Consider the following 27364-nt stretch of genomic DNA (forward strand, 5'->3'; position numbering starts at 1 on the left):
GATAAGTGTTCTTGCTTAATGTTACTGAATAAGCCAAAGCTGCAAATAGGCCAGCGTGACTCAGGACATTTGACAAAGACCTTTGCCTTTAAATTATATATCCTGTCCTTTTGGTTAATTTTGCTGGGTCCGCTAATAACTTTTTTCCTTGTAGGAAGTATTTTACCACTGTCAGCTTTACTTCTCATCTTTTAAAATATCTTTAAATTTCTTTGTAATTATTCTCTCTAAATTTTTTTGGTGTGATGTTCAAAGAAAGTTATTTGACTCCAGATCTATTGTGTTTTATAACCTATCAGCTGACTTCTAATTTAATTCTGAATCGAAGGTACTTTATGGAAAATAAATCTGGTACCACCAAAGAATCAAAATTTTGATTTCTTTTACATGTTGCAAACATGGAGCTGAAAACTAAGGGGGTTCTAAGTATGTTCCATTTGAGAAATCTCGATCGTGTTTGTAGAAGGTATCTTAGTTTGTCTGGGTTGCTGTAACAAAACCAAAAGGTGGAAACAACCTAAATGTCCATCAACAAATGAATTGATAAACAAAATGTGGTACATACATGCACAAAATATTAATCGACCATAAACAAGAATGGACTTATGAGACATGCTGCAATATGGTAGAACTTTGAAAACATTGTGTTCAGTAAAATAAGCAAGGCCAATAAGGACAAAAATTGTAAGAAATGACTAGAAATAGCAAATTTACAGAGAGAGAAAGCAGATTAGAGGGTATGGTGTATGGGGGGGGGTGTTTGTAAAAATTAGAAAAATAAATAAATACATAGAAAACAAACTCCACAGGTGATTTTTTTTCTGTACAGTGAAGTTTGATAACCACCGCTTTAGCCCTTAACTTCACCATGTTGTTATTTGAATATACCTCAATAATTCCTAGGTGGAAAGCTGGAAAGGGTTGCATTCCTCTTGGATAACAAATACAGGGCAGAAAAAGCATAATTTTTAGCTGCTCCTCATTTTTACATTGATTAAATATCAAAATATGACAGGCTTGACTTAATTGTAGGGAAAGAGTAAATGAGACCAGTAGATATCTCGAAAATAGAGACCTCTTAGTTTTATTTCTTTAGTGTCACATCAATCTGCCCAGTTAAGTGATTAAAGGGGCAACTTTAAACTGCAAAGGGAGCCAGGCCCTGATTTGTTCAGGGTCATGAGCAATGGCTTGAAACCATCTTGTTTGCAGATACTCCTTTCATGTTATTAGGCTGTCAGTTGACAGACTTTGTCAGATTTATGGCTCAAAACTCAAATGTACACGTGTGAAATGGTGGGATGGTGTCACGGGTTAGATGAGGTGAAAGAAGAAGAGAGCAAGCCCATGAGGGTTCTGTGAATACGTGAACCAAGCCTTTTGTTGTTCAGCTTCACGATCTCTCTTTTTCCTTCTCTCTTCCCGATAAACTTTCCTTGTGGTTTCAGGAATTTCTGTTATAGAAAATTAAAGTGGGAAGTGCAACTTCAAATGGAAGCACCTAATTTTTATGTAAAGATACCTTGTGTGCTTTCAATGAAGTCTTATTTAGGGTCTAATAACCAAGATTTAGGATCCTTGTCCCCAGGAATTGGTATTTCTCATTCCCCTGTGAAAATTATATATTCATAGCATAATTAACTATATTTTATTGACTTTGCTTTAAGTTAATTGTATTGGAAAACCTGATATTTAAAATCTGACATTCTCTTCACAATGGGAACACTAATCACCTGCATTCTCGTGCTTTTCCCTCAGAGTTTTTTCTTTCCTGCCAGCAGACCTGCTGCCAGTTTGTATCAATTGCACTCCTTACTGCCTTAGCTACTTCAGTTCCTCCAGTCCAAACTGAAACTTCCTTAAAGGAAATTTTACTATGTTACTCCCCTGCTTGAAATTCTCCTATGCCTCTCCAGGGTTTGTTAAATCCAAACTTAGTGTGCATACCAGGCACTTTATGACTTGGCCCTGGAAATCTTTCCTCCTTCCATCTCTCAAGCCTATTTATACTGTGCACACACTTCCACAGAGTTCTCCACTCACAGTGAATTGTCTGCCATGCCTAAAAATACTCCGTGCATTCTTATCCTCTCATATCTGGCTTATTCTCTTCTTTGTGTTGGATTTCTCTCGCTATCTTAGAACACCTTGTAAACTCCAATTCTACCTTCAAGACCCAACTTAAACATCCTTTCTTTATAAGAACATAAACGCTACTCTCCACATATACACACCAGAGTGTGTCAGGGGTCTCTTTTCTGTGTGTTTCTATAGAATCTTCTGCATACTTGATTATTAAATACATAATGTTATAATTGTGTTATGTAGTTGTCTTCCCAGAGATGGTAGTTGAAAAGGGGTCCTATGTCTTTTTTTCCTCCATTGGCTCACAAAATGCTGGGCAAACAATAACAAAAGCATTTAAAAAAAGTCTATTGGCTGATTACATAAAAGAAAAAAAAATACAAATTCAGAATGAGAGATTTGCTCAAATATTTGTTTTGAGACACAGGAAAAGGCTTATAGGTAAAATGCATGGGAAAGAAACCATCAAATTTTAAAGTCATCTTGTTTCTAGGATGTGCTACTTTATCAATACACTTACTGAAGTTGCTATATTCTGCAATCTCTGCACCATGCAGAGCTTCAATATGATAGCTGTTTGCTAAATCATGTTTCTTATTTGTGGTGGTGTTATTATTTTTTTTAATTAGAAAAATTGTAGGTTTGCATAAAAGTCATATAAACAATGCAGCATTCCCATATACCCCCCTGTTGTTCATATTTTGTATTAGTTTGGTACCTTTGTTACATTGATGCAAGAATATTGGAAAGTGCTATAGTATGTAGTTTATGTTAGGTGTATTTTCCCCATATACCGCTCTATTATTTATAGCTTGCGTTAGTGTCATACTTTTGTTATATTTCATAAAAGAACAGTTTTGTATTTGTACTATTAACCCAAGTTCATCATCCACAGTGGGGTTCACTGTGTTATACAGTCTCATGTTTTATTTTCTAACTTTCATTCTAGTAACATACATGACCCAAAATGTCCCCTTTCAACCACATTCACATACATAATTCAGAGCTGTTAATTACACTCACAATAATGTACTATTATCACCACCATCCATTTCCAAACCTTTACAATCAGCCTGAATAGAAGTTCTGTGCAAATTAAGCATCAGCTCCCCAGTCTCTACCCTAATTCTATGCCCTGGTTTTAACCTATATTCTGGATTCTAACTCTATGAGCTTGCTTATTACAGTTAGTTCATTTCAGTGAGATCATAAAATATTTGTCCTTTTGTGTCTGGCTTATTTCAGTCAACATAATGCCCTCAAGGTTCAACCATGTTGTCACATGTATCAAAGGCTTCATTCCTTTTTACAGATGAATAATATTCCATTGTATCTATAATATTTTGTTAATCCGTTTATCTGTTGATGGACACTTGAGCTGTTTTCATCTTTTGGCAATTGTGAATAATGTCACTATGAATATTGGTGTGCAAATATCCATTCGAGTCCCCGCTTTCAATTTTTCTGGGTATATACTTAGTAGCAGGATTGCCAGGTCTCATGGTAATTCTATATTTAACTTCCTTAGGAACTGCCAAAATGTCTTCCATGGCAGCTGCACCATTTTACATTCCCACCAGCAATGAATGAATGTTCCTATTTCTCCACATCCTCCCCAACACTTTTAGTTTTCTGTTTTTTTTTTTTAATAGTAGTCATTTTCATGGTTGTGAAATGATATCTCGTTGTGGTTTTGATTTGCTTTTTCTTATTAACTAATGAGGTTGACCATGCTTTTTAATCATTTGTATATCCTCTTTGGAGACATCTATTCAAGTCATTTGCTCATTTTTTTTAAATTGGGTTGTTTGTCCTTTTATTCTTGAGTTATAGGATTTCTTTATATATTCTGGATATTAAAACCATGTTCTATAAGTAGTTTACACAAATATTGTCTCCCATTGGGTAGGTTGTCTTTTTACTTTCATGACAAAGTCTTTGAAGCACAAAAGTCTTTCATATTGAAGAGGTCTTATTTATCTCCTTTTTCTTTTGCTTAACCCAAGATCCTGAAGATGCTTCACTATATTTTCTTCTAGGAGTTTTATAGTCCTGGCTCTTATATTTAGGCCTTTCATCCATTTTGAGATAGTTTTTATGTATGGTGTGAGGTAGGGGTCCTCCTTCATTCTTTTGCACATGGATATCCAGTTCTTCTAGCACCATTTGTCAGAGACACTGTTTCCCAATTAAGTAGCAGCTTTGTCAAAACTCAGTTGGCCATAGGGGGGAGGATCCATTTATGAACTCTCAATTCTATTCCATTGGTCAATATATCTATCCTTGCACCAGTACCATGCTGTTTTGACTACTGTAGATTTGTAATATGCTTTAAACTCAGGAAGTGGGAGTCTTCCAACTTTGTTCTTCTTTTCCAAAATGTTTTTGGAAACCCTTCCAAATAAATTTGATCACTGGCTTTTCCATTTCTGCAAAGTACACTGTTGGAATTTTGATTGGGATTGCACTGAATCTGTAAAAAATTTGGGGAGAATTGACATTTTAATGATATCTAGTCTTCCAGTCCATGAACACAGAATGTCCTTCCATTTATTTAGCTCTTCTTTGATTTCTTTTAGCAATGTTTTCTGGTTTTCTGTGTACAAGATCTTTATGTCCTTGGTTAAATTTATTCCTAGATATTTGGTTTTTTTTAGTTGCTAATGTAAATGGAATTTTTTTTCTTGATTTCCTCCTCAAATTGCTCATTACTAGTTGTTCCAGTTTTCTAATGCTGCTATTTTGCAAAATACCAGAAATGGATTGGCTTTTACAATGGGGGTTTATTGGGTTACAAAGTTCCAGTCTTATGGCCATGAAAATGTCCAAACAGAGGCATCAACAGTAGGGTACCTTCACTAAAGACACCGACGGCGTCTGGAAAACCTGTTAGCTGGAAAGGCACGTGGCTAGTGTCTGCTTGCTCCCAGGTTATGTTTCAAAATGGCATACTCCGAAATGTTGCTCTTGGGGCATTTTGTCCTCTCTTAGCTTCTCTGGCTCAAACTCCAGGCTACATAAGTGTGCTTTCAGTGGCCATCTTCAAAATGTCTCTATAAGCTGAAGCAGGATCTGGTCCTGTGTGGCTCTTTTAAAGTACTCCAGTGATTTAATTCAGACACACCCTGAGTGGGTGGGGTAACACCTCCATGGAAATTATCCAATCAGAGGTCTTGCCCACAGTTGACTGATTCACATCTCCATGGAAACACTCAATCAATAGGTTCCAACCTAATCAATACTAACACTTTTGCCCCCACAAGATTGCATCAAGGAACATGGCATTTTGGGGGACATAATACATCCAAACCAGCATACTAGTATATAGAAACACTGCTAATTTTTGCATGTTGATCTTTTACCCTGCCAATTTACTGAATTTGTTTAGTAGCTCTAGTAGCATTGTTGTCAGTTTCCCAGGATGTACTATATATAGGATCATGTCATCTGAAAATAGTGAAGGTTTTACCTCTTCCTTTCCAATATGCATTTGTTTTATTTATTTTTCTTGCCTAATTGCTCTGACTACAACTTTCAGTAATATGTTGAATAACAGTGGTGACAATGGGCATCCTTTTCTTGTTCCAGATCTTAGAGGGAAAGCTATTAGTCTTTCAACATTGAGTATGATGTTAGTGGTGGGTTTTTCTTATATTCCTGTGATGGTTAGGTTCATGTGTCAACTTGCCCAGGTGATAGTACCCAGCTGTCTGGTCAAGCAAGCACTGGCCTAACAATTGCTGCAAGGATGCTTGTGGCTGGTTAATAAACCCAGCAGGCTGGTTTATTAAATTATCAGTCAGTTGGCTGCAGCTGTGATTGATGACTCACCGAAGAGCATGTCTTCCACAATGAGAGAATGCAATTGGCTGGATTTAATCCGATTAATCAGTTGGAGACTTATAAGCGAGACAGACAGAGGACCTTCACTACTTCTTTGGCTGACCAGCGAAGTGTTTCCTGAGGAGTTCATCAAAGTTGCCGGTTCGTTTCCTGAGGAGTTCATTGAACACATTCGTCAAAGATCCCAGTTCATTTCCTGAGGAGTTTGTCTAAGTTGCCAGTTCATTTCCTGAGTTCATCGGACATCTTTATTGGAGTTGACGGTTTGCTGACCACCCTACAGAATTTGGACTCTTGCATACCCACAGTTGCATGAGTCACTTTTGTCTTATACTCATAGATACCTCTCATTGATTCTGTTTCCCTAGAGAACCCTAACTAATACAACTCCCTTTATCATGTTGAGGAAGTTTCCTTCTATTCCTATTTTCCTAAGTGTTTTTATGAAGAAAAGATGCTGAATTTTGTCAAATGTCTTTTCTGCATCAACTGAGATGATGTGTATGTTTTTTCCCTTTGTTTTATTAATGTGGTATATTGTATTAATTGATTTTCTTATGTTGAACCACTCTTGCACACCTGGGATAAACCCACTTGATCATGATGTATAATTTTTTTTGATGTGCTGTAGGATTTGATTTACAAGTATTTTGTTGAGGATGTTTTGCATCTATATTCATTAAAGAAATTGGTCTGTAATTTTCTTTTCTTGTAGGATCTTTGTCTTTGGTATTAAGGTGATGTTGGCCTCATAGAATGAGTTAGGAAGTGTTCACTCTACTTCAGTGTTTTGGAAAAGTATAAACAGGCTTGGTATTAATTCTTCTTGGAATGATTTGTATTATTCATCTGTGAAGCCATCTGGTCCTGCACTTTTCTTTGTTGGAGACTTTGATGACTGATTCTGTCTCTTTGCTTGTAATTTTTCTTTTGAGTTCTTCTATTTCTTCTAGAGTTAGTGTAGGTTGCTCATTTGTTTCTAGGAATTTGTCCGTTAATCTAGTTTGTCTAATTTGTTAGAATACAGTTGTTCATGGTATCCCCTTATGATCCTTTTTATTTCTGTGGAGTCAGTCATAATGCCCTCCCTATCATTTTTTATTTTCTTTGTGTCTTTTCTCTTTTTTCTTTGTCAGACGAGCTAAGATCAATTTTATTGATCTTTCCAGAGCCAGCTTTGGTTTTGTTAATTATCTCTGTTGTTTTTTATTCTCAATTTCATTTATTAATGCTCTAATCTTTGTTATTTCTTTCTTTCTACTTGGTTTGGTTTAATATGCTGTTCTTTTTCTAGCTTCTCTAGGTATGCGGTTAGGTCTTTGAATTATCTCTCTTATTTTTTAATGTAAGCATTTAGGGCTATAAATTTCTTTCTCAGTACTGCCTTTGCTGCATCCCATAAGTTCTGATATGTTGTGTTCTCACTTTTGTTCATCTCAAGATATTTACTGATTTCCCTTGTAATTTCTTCTTTGACCAACTGATTGTTAGTGTTATTTAGCTTCTAGTATATTTGTGTATTTGCCAGTTCTCTGCTTGCTATTGATTTCCAGCTTTATTCCATTATGGCCAGGGAAGGTGCTTTGTATGATTTCAGTCTTTCTGAATTTATTGAGACTTGTTTTGTGAACCAAAACGTTGTCTATCTGAGAATGATCCAAGTGCATGTGAGAAGAATATTTATCCTAATGTTTTGGGGTATGATGTTCTGTATATGTCTGATAGGTCTAGTTCATTTATCATATTATTCAAGTTCTCTTTTTCCTTATTATTTTTCCTTCTACATGTTCTATCTAATGATCAGAGTGTACATTGAAGTCTCCAACCATTTTTGTAGTTTGTGTCAATTTTTCCCTTCAGATTTGCCAGTGTTTGCTTCATGTATTTTGGAGTGCTGTGGTTAGATGCATAAATATTTATGGTCATTATTTCTTCTTGGTGGATTGCCACTTTTATTAATATATGGTGTCCTTTGTCTCTTATAATAGCTTTTCACTTAAAGTCCATTTTTTTTTTCGATATTAGTAAAACTATCCAGCTCTTTTTTGGTTAGTGTTTACATGGAATATCATTTTCCATACTTTGGCTTCAACCTGTTTATGTCTTTGGGTCTAAGGTAAGTCTCTTGTAAACAACATATATTTGGAGCATGCTTTTTTATCCATTCTGCCAACCTGTATGTTTTCATTGGAGAGTTTAATCCAGTAACATTCTGTGTTAGCACTATAAAGGAGTACTTCAGCCATTTTGTCCTGTGGTTTTTATGTATCATATCTTTTTTTTTCCCCTCTTACTCACTCTCTGTTTTTCTCTGTTGTGAACTCCTCTTCTATATACTTAATCTTTTTTGATGTATCTGACTGATCCCTTTCTCATTTCTGTTTCTGTATTTATTTTAAATATTTTCTTTTTGGTTACCCTGTGGTTTATATTACACAACCTATGTCTATAACCTACTAACTTGAAAGGATACAAACTTGATTTCAGTAGCATACATGTTTCCTGCGCTCATATCCATCTGTTCCCCCCCTCCCTTAATCTTGTTTTGTCCCACTTTACCACTTTATATTTGCATGCCTGTTATCAAGAAATATGCCTTTTTCTTGTTCAATTGTATTCTGATTCTTATATGAATTAAAGAGTAGAGCCGTATATTGAGGATACAGTATTGCTGGGTTTTGCATTTACCCTTTTAGTTACCCTTACTGGTAAAGGGTAACTAAACTATTCCAAGCCACTCTTTCCTGACTTCTTTTCAGCCTGTATAACTCCCTTTACTGTTTCTTGTAGGCAGGCCTATTGTTGACTAACTCAGTTTCTGTTTTATCTGTGAATATTTTAAACTCTCCCTCATTTTTGAAGGGCAGTTTTGCTAGAAAAAGAATTTTGGGCTGGCAGGTTTTCTCTTTCAGTACCTTAAATATATGACTGCCTTCTCGCCTCCATAGTTTCTGATGAGAAATTGGCACTTGATCTTATTGAGGATCACTTGTATGTGAGGAATCACTTTTTTCTTGATGCTTTAAGATTTGACATTATGATTAGTGTATTTCTTTGAGTAGGATTATTTGAATTTGTTCTGTTTGGAGAGTGTTGCACTTCCTGGACATGTATATTTAATGTCTTTCATAAGTGTTGGGAAATTTTCAACCATTATTTTCTCAGATATTCTTTTTGCACCTTTTCCTTTCTCTTCTCCTCTGGGACACCCATGGCACATATGTTTGTGTGCTTTGTGCTGTCACTCAAATCCTTGAGCCACTGCTCAATTTTTCTTATTCTTTTCTCTTCCTGTTCTTCTGTGTGAACAATTTCAATTGTCCTGCCTTCTAGTTCACTGATTGTTTCTTTTGGCTGTTCAAATCTGCTGGTGTATTTTAAATCTCTACTATCATGGCTTTTATCTCCATAATTTCTTTTATGTTCCTTTTTATACTTTCAAATTCTTTATGTTCACACATTATGTCATACATTTTCCTCTTTATCCTTTACCTCTTTATACATATTTTCCTTCGTCTCCTTGAATTGTATAGGAGATTTGTTTGAACATCTTTGATTTTGTTCAAAATCTTAGTCTCCTCTGAAGTTTTAATTTGTTCCCTTGACTGAGACATATCTTCTTGCTTCTTAGTATGACTTGTAATTTTTTGACATCTGATTATCTTATGAGTTCATTCTGGAGGTCTGTTTCTCCCTCTTTTCTACAGTTTGTTGTTGATTGTGTTAAGGCTCTTCGACACTTGTTCTAGCTTATTCTAGACCTTTAGAATAGCCCATGGTTAGCTGTTCAGATTTTCTCAACTCTTCTTCTTCTGACTTTTGCCCTGGATAGGTGGTACAGTTTTTAAGATTGCACTTTTTTTTACAATTATTTCTGCTCCAGAAGAGAGCTTCCTTTCCTTTCTTCATCCTCTGGGAATCTTGAACTAGTGTATGTTTTTTGAAGACTTTTCTGCTCAGCTCCTATGATTTGTTTAAGTTCTGTCCCTCACTCAGGGCTCTGCTTTCCTTACACTTTTCAGTTTTGGGACTCTACCTGTGTACAGTGGTTCAGTTTAAGACCCATAACTTTTTGTTTTCTGTGAGGCTTTTCTGCTTCTGGTTTCTTTCCTTTTAGGGTATCCTGCCCTGGAGAGCCAAATAGGGTCACTCCAGAAGGGTGGGTGGCTTCAGAAAATCCCATTTTGCCTTTAGGTGGTCCAGCCAACTGACACTGGATTGACTGGGGGCACAACAGTACTTGCCAGTATTTCTAGCATGATCTCCCCACCCCCCACCTCAGCCCCGGCAGCCCTTTTGTATGTAGCACTCCACAGCAGCTGGGTCTCTGTACCTAGGTCCCTGTGCCTGGGTATGCATGGAGTTCTAACTTGCTGCTGTGAATCTATCCGGTCTCTGTCCATGGAGGTAGGGACCTGAACTATACTGCCTCAGTGCGACTCCCAAACTTTGCAGGACTGAGTGAGGGGGAAGGAAATGGGAACCAGTCAGTGGTCCACATTGGCATTTTCCTGCCTATTTTTCTGTTTATCGATTCAGCATTTGTGGAGTCCATCTCCTGTATCTACCATGTTCCAGAATTCTAAGTAAATGCAATTTGTCCTTTAATTGCTGAATCTTTGGTGAGGCTTTCTCAGAAAATGCCATACATTTCCATGTTGATGACATCCGCTGCCTCCTGTTTTTAATGTTTCCCATGAATTTAGTGAAATAGCTCTTTTATTTCAATTTTATATGTTTCTTTCCTTGGGGCTCTGATACGTGCTCCTCAGAGAAATTGTGGGGTTAGGAAACAATCTTAATCCATATAGTCTCCTGTGCTTAAAAGTGCCACTTTTCTCCAAAATGAACTCATTGTCCTTTGACTTAGTTTATGAGCTTCTGTTATCTTATCCTTCCAGGATTTCCTTTATGGTCCAGGCAAATAAAAACCTTATGGGCTTATTCTACCAGCCGTCCAAACAGCTGGACATGTATGAGATGGGCAGCCTAGGAGTGTGGAGTTGGGGGATAGGGTGGCATAATAGCTTGGGTCAGTGAGATATATAGCTTGATATATATCTATCATAAGATTTCTATAGATTAAGGGCTAGAAGACCCCAAAGTCCTTCAAGAAGATAATTTGTCCAAGGCTACACTTATTATGTAAGTAAAACATTTGGAATTCTCTTCTAGGTCTTTCTAACTATACTACCCTTTTAATACTTCTCATTTTTTGTCCAACTTTCTATCTTTAGCCTAGTGCCAGACATATAATAGGTGTAAAATAAATGTAACCAAGCTATGTTTATGTCACTATCAAATGTATTATGTGGCAAGATGCTAATGCTGTGTAAACACTATGAAGGCAATAGACAAGTAGAACTGTTCTCTCTAAGGATTTCATTTGAAATATCACTTATCAAAAACTACCTCTAAGAAACTGATTTGCAGTAAGAATTTACTTTAACAGATTTAATTTTTTAAAATTCAATTTTATTGAGATATATTCACATACTATACAGTCATCCAAAGTGTACAATCAGTTGTTCACAGTACCATCATATAGTTGTGCATTTGTCACCACAATCAATTTTTAAACATTTTCATTACTCCCCCCCAAAATAAAATTAAGAATAAAAATTAAAATAAAAAAGAACACCAAACCATCCCCACCATCACCCCTATTATTCATTTAATTTTTACCCCCATTTTTCTCCTCATTTGTCCATACACTGGATAAAGGGCGTGTGAGCCACAAGGTTTTCATAATCACATGGTCACACAGTGTAAGCTATGTAGTTATACAGTCATCTTTAAGAATCAAGGCTACTGGGTTGCAATTCAACAGTTTCAAGTATTTCCTTCTAGCTATTCCAATACAGTAAAAACTAAAAAGAAATATTTATATAACATATAAGAGTAACCTCCAGAATGACCTCTCGACTCCATTTTAAATCTCTTAGCCACTAAAACTTTATTTTGTTTCATTTCTCTTCCTCCGTTTGGTCAAAAAAGCTTTCTCAGTCTCACAATGCCAGGGTCAGGCTCATGCCCCACATTGCCAGGGAGATTTATGCCCCTGGGAGTCATATCACATGTAGGAGGGAGGGCAGCAAGTCCACCTGCAGAGTTGGCTTAGAGAGAGAGGCCACATCTGAGCAACAAAAGAGGTTCTCTGGGGGTGACTCAGGCAAAATTATGGATTTGCCTCTCCTTTGCAGTAACAACAGCTTTAATTTTTAAAGACATAACCCAGAGTCTTCATGAGCTACCTTACAGTTGATGATAAATTTTGATATTAATTTGAAATGAATTTGTTTCTCGTAGAATTTTTTAAATGTTTCATGAAGTTTTCTGAAACTTGTTTCTTTTAGATGTACAGAATCTTAAATAATACATTTATAAATCAGTACTTTAGTACTTTAGTAAAGTTTGGCTCCCTTTATATATATAATAATAAAAGTGCTTTTATTTACTTGAGAAGAACTTTTTAATCCTGACAGATCCTTAATTTTTATGTGATTGTTATTATTTATTGTAAGAATCACTTCATTTCCCCTAAAATGTAGTTGCATTTTTTGAAAGTAGTTGATTGTCTTCCTGAGAAATGTTCTATTACATTCAAGAGCTGTACATACATACACTTTTATTTTTCATGACAATTCAGGTTGTAGTAGTAATGTTTATTTGCTGTTATTCACAATAGTGATAGTAATACTAGAGTATGCATAGAATAATATACATGGGCACATTTGCATGTATATACATAAATACATACATAAGAATGAATCCCCAGTTCCTCTAGGTACATGCCTGCCCATCTTTTGGGAAATATGTAAGATTTTCCTCTCACTCTGGGAGTTTGATTTACTCAATGATGGTACTTCTTTTTTATACTTGCTAATTCTGTTCTCTATTATATTCCAAAAGGCATCATATTTTCTGCTTTGTCCAGTTTGGTTCCGTGTCTCATTAAAGTGGCCTGCTGTTAAGCTAATTTTTCTTGCTCATTGTATTGATATTTTGAGAGAGTGAGATTTTTTTTCCAAGCAGTTCCTGCTTTAGTATAGGGTTGTAAAAAAGCTTTAAATCCGTCTTCTAAAATAAAGCACAAATTAAACTAGCTTATAGTATCTCTATTAAAATATTAATTGCATGTCATGGATCTTTTTCCACACTTCCTTGAAATTATTTTTTTAACTTTTCTAAAATTAACAAATCCAATGTGTTTTAAAAGCGAATAAACACAACCCAATGATAAGAAGAATATCAAATGTATTTGTAAATAGTAATGATGCACATTTAGTAGGAGAAAAACATAATAAAACCCATCTTTGCTGTTATTTACTACAATATAAAATAAAGTCAAGTAGTGATTAGGTCAGCACAATTCTGAATCAACTTAAAATCTCACCATGGAGGGTGCAGCTGGTTGAATTATATACCCAGAAAAATACATGTTCTCAATTTGAATCCCATTCCAGTGAGTATGAACCCATTGTAATTAGGATCTCTTGAAGATGTTATTTTTAGTTAAGGTGATACTCAACTGACTGAAGTTGGGTCTTAACCAAGTTTACTAGAGTTCTTTATAATGGAAGAAATTCAGAAAGAGAGAGAGAGAAAACCATGGGGTGATACAAAAGTCAATAGAATCAGAAGAGAAAGGGGAGGACATCACTGAGATGGGAAAGCCAAGGAACCCCAAGGATAGCAGCCAGTTAGATGCTACCAACCCTGGAGGAAGCAAGCCTTCTAGCCTCTGAAACTGTGAGCCAATGGATTCCTGTTGTTAAGTCAAAGCATTGTGTGGTATTTATCATAGCAGTTGTGAAACTATGACAGAGGGTCAGTTTAATTCTGCAAATTTAGACTCAATTATTCTTGTTGGGTCAACTACTTCTCAAAATAAAAATTATATATATATAGTGATACCAGAAATGAGAAATCAGATGTTCTAGTTGCCAATACAGGCAACAACCCTTTTCCCTAAGAGATGGAGGTCATGTGCTTTGGCTAAGGGAGACAGATGGCAGTTAGGAACATAGATCATGGAGCCAGGAAATGCCTGAGTTTGAATCCTGCCTCTGACACTTCCTTAATCTCTGTGAGCCTTATGTTTCCCTTCTGCAAACTGGAGAGAATTAGAGAACTGTGTCCCTAGGGTCTTTGGGTGGGGGGTGGGGGTGGTGGTAGTGGTGGTAATGAGTTTATATTTGCAAAGCACTTAGAAAATAGTGCCTGACACATAGTAAGCACTACATTATGTTTGTTAAATAAATAAAGATCTTTGCAACTGGTTCCTGATCTGAAAGAAAATAAATTCTTTTTAGAATAAGAAGTTGCTATTTTTACTAAAATGGAGAAAGTATTCCTTCTACAGCACCACCTAGGATGAGGCATTGAGACAGAAAAAAAATTTAAAAATGACGTTTTCCTTTGTGATATATGCTCAACTAAAAACGTGTGACAGAGGGAGTGAGTGGGCCAGGGAAATTGTGTAGGAGAAACACCACATCATATTAACAGGGGCAGGTCCAGAAGGCCCAGCAGAATTTACAGTGCTGCTTCTAAACGTTTTTATGAGCTCAACAGTGAATACTGAGTTAAACTTATCTCTTCCAACCTGTGCCACAGGGCAGTAGCTCTATAAATTGTTAATAGGTGTGTTTTTGGCAAATACTGAGTTACACAAACTTAACACTCTTAGGGCTTTTAATAGATTTAATACACATTTGATACTACAAAAGCATATATTATGCATCACTTCCCAAATTTATTTCACTGTAATTTCCTTTAGTAAATGTATATATATGTTTATATGTCTCATAAACTATTGTTATCTTCCAAAGGTAGAAGATAGAACATTATTCCAGCAATAATAAATTAATTTTTTAGTTCCTCTCATATTACTGTGGGAAGAACTGAATGAAACAGAAAGTTAGCTTAGGGAAAAAAAAAAGAAGAAGAAAAAATGTTAATAGTGACTGAATTTTACAGCTTAAAAGTATTTTAATATACATTATTTTCTTCAGAAGCATATCTTCTTTTGTACTCACTCACTAACCCTCTACCCCATTTCTCATCTCCTGAAGTAAGAAGCATGGGCATATCCAAGAACCCAGCAATTTCAGTTTTGAGTAAATACCTCTTCATAAAACACTTTGCTTATGTGTTCAAAGAGGTGTGTTAAAGGACATTTATTGCAGCACTGTTTTTAGCAGCAAAAAAACTAGAAATCTCCTCGTGTTTATCCACAGGGCTAAACAAAGTTCATACAGTGAGGCAATGCATGTTAGTAAAAATGAAGGGACTAGCACTATGTTAAACAGCAGGGTAAATCTGAAACACACAATTTGAAGTGAAGAATAAATGGAACTAAAAAGCAAAAATATGAATGAGTTTTTAACATGATTGCCAAATAGTAATGATAAAGAAGAATATTATTAGATAATGGTGTCAAGAGTGAAGTGAATTAATTGCTTATCAAAATTTGGGTTATCATATCACCAATATAAGGCTTGGAAAAATCAGGAGAGCTGCAGAAGTATTAATGTTCTCTTACTGTTTCTTACCTTGCTCTACACTTTCTAAGAATCCTATTCACATTCAAGAATTCATGCTTCTACCTCACACTTCTTGGACAGTGGGCTTGTGTATCCATTGGCCTGATGGACATCTCCCCTTTGTTATCTCAAAGACAACTCAAATGTGACATATTCTAAGCAATTCATTAGCCCACACTACTCATTTACCCTTCCCCAAACAAAGGAATAAAACAAACAAAATAACTCCTCCTCTTGAATTTTCCGTATCAGTAAAAGGCCATAATAAATTTAAAAAATGACACTTTAAGCCAAAACCTGGTTGTCATTCCCAACTTGCAACCCTTTCCTCACATCCAGTATCATCAAGTTCTATGAATTCTTCCTCCTAAATGTCTGTTCAGCCCTGCCCTTCCTTTTCATCTCTTCTCCAACTTCCCAAGTTCATTTAGATCCTAATATTTTTTTCATGGTGGTTCTGGATTGCTAATGCTGCCCTTTTGCAAAACACCAGAAATGGATTGGATTTATAAAGGGTGTTTATTTGGTTACAAAGTTACAGTTTTAAGGCCATAAAGTGTCAAAGATAAGGCATCAACAAAGGGTACCTTCACTGGAGAAAGGCCATTGGCATCTGGAAAAACTCTGTTAGCTGGGAAGGCAAGTGGCTGGCATCTACCTCCTCCCAGGTTGTGTTTCAAAATGGAGTTCTCCAGAGTCTTGCTCTTGGGGCGTTTTTGTCCTCTCTTAGCTGCAGCTCCTCTTCAAAATGTCACTCTCAGTTGCTCTCTGTTCCTTGTGTTTGTCAGCATTTTATATGGCTCCAGTGATTTAATTCAGACCTACCCTGACTGGGTGGGGTGACACCTCCATGGAAATTATCCAATCAAAGGTCCTGTCCACAGTTGATTGAGTCACATCTCCATGGAAACACTCAATGAATAGGTTCCAACCTAATCAACACTAATATGTCTGCCCCCGCAAGATTGCATCAAAGAACATGTCATTTTGGGGGACACAATACATCCAAACCGGCATACATGGGTAATTGTAATATATCCTTAAAAAGTTCCCTGCTTCCAATCTTCCTGTTTTCCAAAACATACTCTATATGTTTGTCAGATGTTTCCAAAGTACACATATGCTCAGATCTCTGCTTTCTATAAAAGCTTTCAATGTCTTCCCTCAATTTTTAGACTCAATCCAAACTCCTTAACATGTCTTCAGAAGTCTTCATTGTTTAAACACTGCTAAACCCTCTGACTTTTCTTTTCGACCACCTCTTCCCTCTCGTTCTCCTCTCTCCTCTTCTCCTAGTTTTCCCAGGTTCCAGCCACATCAGCCTACATTACTACATTACATCACTAAGTGAACCAAGCTTTCATGTCTTTTCCTATGCATTTCTGCTTGCCTGGAATGCCCATCCCAGCCCTGGCCCCTACTATGCACCCGCCTTTCCTTAATGATGTAACTCGGATGATGTAGAAAGTCCATGTTGTGTATCCTTATCATAATTTACTTGTACTGCACTGAATTTGTAACTTTACTTTTCTATCTACTCCTTTCCATATCTCTCTGAAGACTGTGGATCCCCTGGGGACAGAATTGTCTTTCCTGTGTTTCACTGATATCTAGCATTGTATCTGACATGCAACAAGTGTCCCATAAATGCTTGCTTAGTGGAATTAATTAGTGACTTCTCGCCATCCAAAAGCTATCTTGTATTTCTCCGTAAATCAAAAATTGTGCAATAGAAGTGGTACAAACACTTCTACTTACAGTTATTTTGATCCGTTAGAATAAAACAGAGAAAATGAATGCACGAACCTCTAAAAGCAATATTAGAATCCATAGGATGAGTAAATCTAAATAATCTAGAATAGTCTATGGAAGGGAATGCAATTTCAGAAGTTAAATAAGAGTTCTGACTCGGTCCGTGAGATATTTTGGGGCTACATAAATGCAAATACTTTATCTTTCTGTTTTAAAAGGAGGATCTATATTGTGTTCATCACTGTAAGCTCCATAGCACATAATTCCATGTTTTATACATAGTGAACACTCAACAGATATTTGCTAAGTTGGGAAAAAAAAAAACATGCATTATATTGACTCATGGGAAATATGCTATAACATTCTATAGTAGATATTATTTAACCTCAAAGAAAATAATGCAAATGTTAACTAAGTATACCCAAAAGGTCTGAAATGGCACTATGAAATTATGAATTTTACTATGTCTGTATACACATTGTAAACAAATGATAGGAGAAGGTATTTGCAAACCATCTGGAAATACATTCAGCTCCTTTATACTAAAAGACAATGCATTTTAAAAAAATTTATATTGTTGCATTTCATTCTGATTTTTTAAAACTATATGACTTTCAACACTTTCTTCCTTGAAAAATAATTAGCATTTTCCTCAGTGCCTTTCAATATTAACACTAAAATTACATAATAGAATTCTTTCTTTTTAAAGGAAATTGAACAAATGTCATAGCAACTACCTTTTACTAATACTCCCTGTCAACTTAAAACAGAATTGTAGGGGAAGCAAAGCAGTAATACTCTGAGGAAGGAAGCACTTGGGTAACACAGGTGGCACGTGACCTGTAAGGACTCTCCCATCTATTTCCCCAAGTGTAACTTTCTTGACATAAAGACTTATGTACCAACAGTAGAATTAATGGCTTGCAGTTAGCACATTGATGGTGAGTGGATATGACTTGACGGTTTGTTTCCCATTTTGATTGCCCAGAATAACCTGTAATTGTGACAGGTGTATCTAATTTATAATTTTACCTTTTAACAGCTTCATGGCACACAGATTTAAATGGAAAATCTTGCTATTTTTCTCACTGATAAATAACTTAAATGATCAATTTGGTTTCAAATGTGAATATTATATATATCTAGGAGTGAGAAATTAGATAAAAATATAGTGTATATTGGAGCTTTTTTAAGTACAAAGGGAAGCATATATTATTGTAACATTAGACTCGGCAGTCATTTAAGGAGAAAACATTAAATTTATATACTTTGAAAAGTGTGTGTTTGAACAGTAAAGCATAAAATACAATTGCTATACCAATGTATAATAGTTCTATCTTATAACAGCTAGTGTGTTCTTTGTCATAGAACACAGAATTGCTGTGTATCAGGGGAGTCGTTGAAGAAAATGGAGTGAAAGACAGAAACTTATGGAATACTTCCTCACTAGAGATCTTTCTCTCAGATCAGAAGCAGACGAAGATCATTTGCTCCACAGGCAAATATATGTGCCTATTTTTGTAACTACCCGTTCAAATAATCCATTGCATATACTATACAATTTAATTTCTCCTATATTTTTTCTCTTCTACTGAAATAATTTCATCTCAATGAATGATTTGAATCATGCCTTTCATTTTCATCATTTCAACAATAGCAGAATATTGGCTTCCCCTCTGCTTATCTCTGCCTGGGAATATGGAGAGACAGACAGACAGATGGATAGATAGATAGATCGATAGATATCCATACATACATTCTTTAAAAGCAGGGGCACTCTAGAGGAAAACATATTGCTGAACAAGAGGTTAAATAAAAGATAATTACCTCTGTCTTTTCATGGACTGTCACTAGCTTTTCTGAAGAGATTCATCATCATTATCAGAAAAACATTTTGAAGAGCCATACTGTATTCAGCACTCTTTAGAGCCATTTAGATTGACAGAATCCTTGCATTTTAGGTGCTTATAACCCGAGCCAGATAATGCTGGCATGGATCTTAAAGGCAGTGATTATAGAATAAAGCACAGAACAAATGCAGAAAACAGAATTACAGTTTAGGAGGAGGCCCAAAGGCGGAAGTGGGATGAGTAGACAAAAAGAGCATTGCTCAAGTTTGATCTTTTCTCTAACGCAGCATCTGCAGATAGCTCTGGCACCAAGATCATTGTCATATGGCTACCTCGTGGAACCTGGATCAGAAGGCCTACTGTTTACTAAGATAAATGCAGTTGTGTCTGCAAAGCAGCACCTCAAAATAAGACTTCCTTAATGCCCTGTGACTAGTTGGGATTTTTTTTTAATCATTTGTTTATCATTTGCTTCAGGTATTTCTGAAAGCCCTATTGTTTCATTAACTGGACTATGCTATATGATTGGAGCTTATTTCTTCATATTTAAAAAGGTTTCCAGGGCTACCCTTCTCTGTTTTGTGCTTAAGTGAAATTAAAAGTCTGCCTGTTAGGTATTACCTTTAGACCAGCTGAAATAGCTCCTCCAGCTTACATCCTTCGGGCCTCGTTAGGAAGAGGATCACAGCATGCTTGACACCAGTTAATATTTGCAGAGCTCATTTACCTACATTGGAAACAAACCAAAAAAAAAAAAAAAAAAGGCCAGACAAGTCCTCCTGAAGTGAAGAAGCTGAGGGCATCAGTGCCAATCATCTGGGTCACCCTCCTCGGTTGGAAGTGGATGACCCACCAGGAAGTCACTCTCATCTCTTCTAGGCTGAGAGACCCATTGAAAATGTCTTCAAATACCTTTGCTGTTAAAGCTGCCACAGGACAAAATAGGTTACCCATAACCGTGAGAGAAAAGTGGAGTAAGGAAAGAATTCCATTCTAAAGCAAGACATGTTCTTTATGAAAACCTACTTAGCTGTGAAGTTTGTTTTTCAAGAAGTTAAAGGATCATTTCCACACTGTTTTGTCTCTACCCTGATAGGATTCCAAGATAACAGCCTTCTATTCAGAATCTCAGGGTGTGGTGGCATGCATTTTTTTTCTGAGAATACTGGCAACATTTTCTTCTTTCCTATTTTGCTTTATTATTAAAAAAACTTCTCGACTACTCTGTGGTATTATCTGATACATGGTTTTTAGATTAATGTATCCATGTGGGGGGATCTGCTGTGAAAAATGATGGGCAAAAATGTCCCAGATAATTGAACTCTGTCTTCTCTATCAATTATTTTATCAAACGTATTTAGGAGCCATTGTGCTTGTTCCATTATGAAGATGATGTTGGTTAAAATTAGATAAATGTGCTTAAATAATATGCACTAGTTTGTTAATCTAAAAGCATCCTCAACCTTTGTTTATCACTGAACTGGCTAGAGATTATGGACTAGTTGGTCTGTTTGCTAAAGAGGATCTGGTTTTATACCTCTTTTCTTAAAAGCACACTAGAGGAGTGTGCTCTTGAATCCCAATAGGATTTTTGTGAACTTAATTACTGTCAAAAAATTACAGTGATCAACCCCAGGTTCAGGAATTTTCTAATAGTGCCTCTACCTATCCTTTTCTTTCTATTTACTGCCAATATTCTGTAAGACGTAAGTGTCTTCAACATTGCCAGCAGCTTCCTCACCAAAGATTTCTATTGTTTTAATGTAAACCATAAATTTTCCTGAAAAATTATTTTTTGTATCCTTACGTTGTTTCTAGAGTTCAATATTTGTGTGTGTGTCTGTGTGTCTGTGTGTGTTTAATAAGAAAACTTCTTGAATTTGGAATTTTGGGGAAAATGTGTATTCGTATCTTGGGGTTCTTGTTCCTTAATACTATACTGCTCTAACTGACATTCTGAAGAGCAAAATATGAATTTCCATTTACCCTGGACACTCCCTAGCAGTATGTGTTACATTTTTAATTTTTTTCCTATTATATGGATGAAAATTTTAATTTGCAATGAATGACTTAAAGTTTATATATATCTTACAAATTGCCATTTTAACCATTTTTTAAATGCACATTTCAGTGGTATTAATTAAATTTAAAGTGTTGTGCAACCATCATCATCTATTTCCCAAACATTTTCATCACCAAAACAGAAACTCTGTACCCATTAAGCAGTAACTCCCCATTCCTTCCTCTCACCAGCCTCTGGTAACTTCTGTTCTACTTTTATCTCCATGAATTTGCTTATTTTAGATTCCATATATGTGGAATCATATAACACTCATCCTTTTGTTTCATACTTCTTTCACTTAGCATAATGTTTTCAAGGTTCATCCATATTGTGGCATGTATCAGAACTGCATTCCTTTTTATGGTTAAATAATATTCCATTGTATGTATATAACACATTTTGTTTATCCGTCCATCTATTTATGGACACTTGCATTGTCTCTGCTTTTGTCTGTTGTGAATAATGCCTCCATAAAGAATGTGGTACAAATATTTGTAAGACCTCCTGTTTACAATTATTTTGGATATATACCTAGAAGTGGGATAGGATAACAACACTTCATTTAAATAGGAAGGTCTGGAGTTGTCTTAGTTTGTCAGTCTGCTGTGACAAATAAACAAGGAGTTGGCTTAAACAACAAGAATTTATAGGCTCACAGTTTTAGAAACAAAGTGTTCCAAATCAAGGCCTGTCATACTGTAATGGTTTACTAAATGTTTGAGGGATAAATGAATGAATGGTTACATAGTCAGATAGATAGATGAATGAATGGATGGATGGATAAATGAAATGTTGAGAATTTGGAGAATAGGATATAATGAATGGAAACAATGGTTTATGTATATGATACTGTCCCCAAGAATGATTTCATACCACAACACTTCATTTCACTACAAATAAGTATCAGTTTTCAAAATTATTACTTGGGCCCATGAAAGCTTCTATTAAAAGTAATTTTGAAAATGTTGTTTTGTATTTAATTTCGGTGGAACTTTAATGCTGTGTAAGAAAACAGCTTCAATATGTATATTAACATCACAAAAATTTAACCAAATATATTACCAAGTGTTCTCACCCAATTCAGAAGACAAAAAAAGTTCAAAATGACTTTTGACTGTCTAAAACCACTTATGTCTTCAAAAGAGTTTTGCTTATTGATATATATCCCAAAGAATATCTTGCAGTTTCTGAATAACCATTCCAAAAACATTTTGATGATTTATTGGAATAAGTTTGTCAAATAAGGTGACTGCTTTGGAGGGGTAAAACTCATTTGAAAGTATGCTTGAAAAGCAGTCTCATTATATTATTAGCAATTCCTTAAAAGCTACATTTAATGTCATCAAGATTTACATGATTTAACCCACCAAAAATGTTACAAGTATGTATCAGTAAGTTGCTAAAAAATCAGTAAGTTTTCCATATATATATACAGTTTGGATAAATGTGAATCATTTTGGGCACTGTTTAAAGAATAATAATCTTATTTATTCTATGAAATATTTTCCTGGATAGGATGAAATTTAAAAATGTAGTACTAATTTGGGCAGATAATAAAAAATATATTTACAGCCTCCCCCTCCCCAGCCCCAAGGATCTGGGGGAAGGTGCAGATGTGTTGGACATCCTCACCTGGACTGGTGTTGATGTTGTCACAAACATTGGGACTGGCGGTTTGATGTGCTGAGCCCTCGATCATGGAACTAGCCCTTATGAAGCTCGTTACTGCAAAGGAGAGTCTAAACTTGCATGTAATTGTGCCTAAGAGTCTCCCCCCGAGTACCTCTTTGTTGCTCAGATGTGGCCCTCTTTCTCCCTAACTGAGCCATCTCGACAGGTGAACTCGCTGCCCTCCCCCCTACGTGGGACCCGACTCCCAGGGGTGTAAATCTCCCTGGCAATGCAGAATATGACTCCCGGGGATGAATGTGGACCTGGCATCGTGGGACTGAGAGTATGTTCTTGACCAAAAGGGGGATGCAAAATGAGACGAAATAGTTTCAGTGGCTGAGAGATTTCAAATGGAGTCGAGAGGTCACTCTGGTGGACATTCTTATGCACTATATAGATAACACCTCTTAGGCTTTAATGTATTGGACTAGCTAGAAGTAAATACCTGAAACTACCAAACTCCAACCCAGCAGTCTGGACTCCTGAAGACAATTATATAATAATGTAGATTACAAGGGGTGACAGTGTGATTATGAAGACCTTGTGGATCACACCCCCATTATCTAGTGTATGGATGAGCAGAAAAATGGGGATAAAAACTAAAGGACAAATGGGGTGGGATGGGGGGATGATTTGGGTGTTCTTTTTTCACTTTTATTTTTTATTCTTGTTCTGGTTCTTTCTGATGTAAGGAAAATGTTCAGAGATAGATTGTGGTGATGAACGCATAACTATGTTATCATACTGTGGACAGTGGATTGTATACCATGGATGATTGTATGGTGTGTGAATGTATTTCAATAAAACTGAATTTAATAAAAGAAAAAAATGTAGTACTAATGGTTTGTCAATTCAGGAGGATCAAGGATTTCTGTTCCATTAAATAAATATTTTTATTTTATTCGCTATTGTGATATAAAGTAATGCAGTGATAAGCTTTCTTTTCCACCCCCTCTCCCCTTTTATTTGAGTGTTAGTGTGACCTACATTCTAATTAGTAAAATCATTTAAAAGGTTTTAGTTTTCTAAATATGTTAGAATTTTCTTTTGAAAACTGACCTTGATAGGAATTCTTTATTTTAATAACTAGTTCACCTCTAACCCAAGTATTAAAAACTCTCCTTTGAAAGGAACAAAAATAAAATAAGGTATTCTGAATTAGTAAACACTAAACAACAAAACAAAGCATATACTCTCTTATTTTAGAACATTCAATATTGTTATATAGAACATAGACAGATGAAGTATAAACAGAGGAATAAAAGATGGATGCAGAAGCCAATATATAATGTCATATTATTTCTTTCTATTTATTGCTGTTGGGTTATGTGTGTTTTTTATGCATTTAATAAGGCATGTGAGTTCAAGGGGAATGACTTAGTTGACTAAATTGTTCATCTCCATAATATGAAGGCAGTGCTTATTAGGTTTCTGTTGGGGCAGGTTGTCTAACAAGAATTCATTTGCAAATGAGTTGTTGGTACTCAGTGTACATTTGCCCATAGGATTACTGTTATGAGCTGGATCTGCCGTCTACCTAAAAAAAAAATCCTATCTACATATCTAGCTAAAACATTTTGTTAGGTTTCCGCGGACTGACTTGTTAAATTAATCAGCCAGTGAACAAGGAAGCATCTAAAAATAAAATGAAAAAATGTATCTGTTATTTTATACATATTGACATTGAAAGGTGAGAAGCAAGTTGTGACTATAAGAGTTGCATTTGCTTCTGTGCATTTGTTTAATTATTTTACAATTAAGGTGTTAATTTCTACAGTGTATAACGTTAAAGATATTTCACCTGTTTTGAACTTAACGTAGAATTTAAATTAAAATTCTATGCAATTCTATGCAATTCTTAGCATTATTTAGTTCACTGGAGAATTTGAATGTTTTGGATTTATATTTACTTAAACACCTAGGCATTTTTAAAAATTAAAAAATTCTTAACTATCTGTAAGAATTCCAAGATACCATAGAATAAATACTAATAAAAGGAAAATGGGGATAAAATGGATTATGAAATCTACTACATTCTACTACAATGAAATGGAAAAAAAAAACACTGAAGAGAGAGAAGAAAAATTGGAAATTAGAAGGAAAGTCAAGTGTCATTTCACTAATCAATGTGTTAGATGCTAAATAGCATTAAGTTGTAATCAACCTTGACAAGCTTAAGATGGAATATGTCTTATAATTTGGAGCACAGCAGAGAACTTGGATGCTGTTTTCATGCCATGCATACCTCTCACTGAATGTGAAAAAGCATTACTATCTCAAAAAATGCATTTTCCCACACATTTCACCTTCTTAATTAACTATTCCCTGGGCAGATTCTAATTCTGTGAAGAGAATATTCTAATACCTTCAGAATCCTGTATTTCTTTTGTTATGGATGACTTATACTGTTCTTTTAAGAATTCAGTCATTGAATGTATTAAATGTGTGTCTGAGAAAAATGAGATTTAAAATCATGCTTGCAGTGAAATATATGAATACATAAATTAATATGCATGATATTTTGTTAAATGTTTACTTTTGCTAGAATTACATGAATACAGCTGGTTTAATATATAGGGCAGATAAACATTAGGGATAATGATCTGGCATAAGTTCTGGGACCTAGGGTGAGGAAGACATAGACCATAGGAGGGTAGGAGAGGCAGAGAAGGAAGAGGAGAAGGAAGAGAAAATGGTACTATGTCCTGCTTTCTTGAGTTTATAATATTATAGTTTTCCAGAAGCATACCTGAGACAGGGATTCAAGTTCAAGTGTTTTATTAAGGAAGTTCTCTCAGGAGAAACCAGTAAAGGAGGAGGGGAAGCAGGACAGAGGAGGCTAGAGACCAAGCAGAGCGTGATTTCAGAGTTAAGACCTGACCTAGTCCCATGGAGAGCCAAGAAGTATAAATTACACCTTTGTGTCAACTCAAGTCAGGGGAGTTGGGTTTTTACTTGCCCACCCAGGCAGCCACTGGCTATAGCCTACACGGCAGGTCAAGGGGGGATCAGCCATGCATTCCCAGGCCCTGCTCCCACAGCAGAAGAGGCCCCCATGGTTTGAAAGTGCAAAGCAGGAGAAGCAAAGCCCACAGAAGCTAGGAGTTGTGTCCTGGGATGTACTAAAGGCAGCTGCAGGGTCTGGGCACAGATAGTGGCCATAAATGGAATTTCAGAATAGAAGCCTCTGCCTTGGTTGTGCTTTGACCTCTCTTTCTACATCTACTGTAACCTCCTGCAGCTGTTTCTTCCAGGCTTCCAAGCCCTCTGGTGCCCTAATGCTGCCATTTGGGAACCCATCCAGGTCCACCCTCCTCAAACCGCTCCATGCCTACGCACGCACTTTCCCTCCACACCCAATCACAATCTCGTTTTATTAATACAGCTAAGTGTTGAGAAGAGGCAGGCTTAACTCATTCACATTACCATATCTTACTTTTTTTTTTTTAAACGATTATTTGTTAGCCTAAGTGAACATCTTCTTGACATTAATTTAGACAATGTAAGTGAAGGAGACTGGAAAGATGTTTTTCAGCAGGGAGGCTACTGCGTGGGCAGAAAGTAGCCCTAAAATTGGTCTTGCTTTCTGCACTTCTGAACCCAAAATCTGTTTTTTTATAGCTTTGGTTTATATATTTTTTTTGTTTGAAGCAATGTCAAAATATAGGGAGTTTTGATAAAAGAGAAGTTTGGAAGCTCTTTCAAAATATTCACAATACTTAAACAAATGATAAGTGAAGAAAAAAGTCTAATGGAAAATTTTCCATATCTTAGAAATTGTGAATACATTTTATCGATTTCCCCTATCCAGTGAGAAATGGCTGACAATCTTCGTCTATTACATAGTGTTGACATACATGTAATTCATTTGTGGGAAACTCCTATAAATAATATTTATCAGAAGTGCTCATTGTATTCATCAGATATTTACAGAGGACCTTCAATGTGAGGGGATCCCTTAGAGCAGCACAATAATACCTGTCATTAAGAGGTACACTCATTTATATACAATTTAGAATTCTTGGCCGAGACTATGGGGACAAATAAAATTAAAAATATTATCAAAGCGTTTAAAAGTTTAGTAAGACATTGTTCCTGATTATAAGGTACAATGTACTTCTATCACATTTTCTGACCAGTTTTTAAATTTTCTAATTTTCCAAGTGAATACAGTATTTTCTACAGTATTTTCACCCTACCTACCATAAGATAATCACTTTGTGTGTATTTTTCCCTATCCAAATATTTCATTCTTCATAGGTTGTACATACTGTTTTTCACCTAAAATTATAAGCATTTTCTTTTATTATAAACTTATTATAAACCTTTCTTAATGCCTCCCAAACATTCCATTGAGTGGATTATTAGGTTAACAATTCCCTTATTGTTGGAAACCCAACTTGTTAAAGGGTTTTTCTCTTTTAGCCCTTAAAATCTGATATCAGCTAGACTTTCAGTGCCCAACCTCTCCATGAAAGCAGCAAGGAATGTGCATTAACACTTTCAAGTCCTTTGGAATTTAGTGAGCCTTTGCAGTACCCTCATATGTCCTC

At 35.8% G+C, this 27364-nt stretch overlaps 1 protein-coding gene across 10 annotated transcripts in view; it reads left to right on the plus strand.

Moving 5' to 3' along the window:
* The window catches only part of SOX5 (SRY-box transcription factor 5), a 1020679-nt gene that overhangs the window by 380399 nt on the left and 612916 nt on the right, over positions 1-27364 (plus strand). The gene's annotated exons all lie outside the window — the stretch shown is intronic.

This window comes from Choloepus didactylus, chromosome 8, assembly GCF_015220235.1.
Source record: "Choloepus didactylus isolate mChoDid1 chromosome 8, mChoDid1.pri, whole genome shotgun sequence".
NCBI lineage: Eukaryota > Metazoa > Chordata > Mammalia > Pilosa > Megalonychidae > Choloepus > Choloepus didactylus.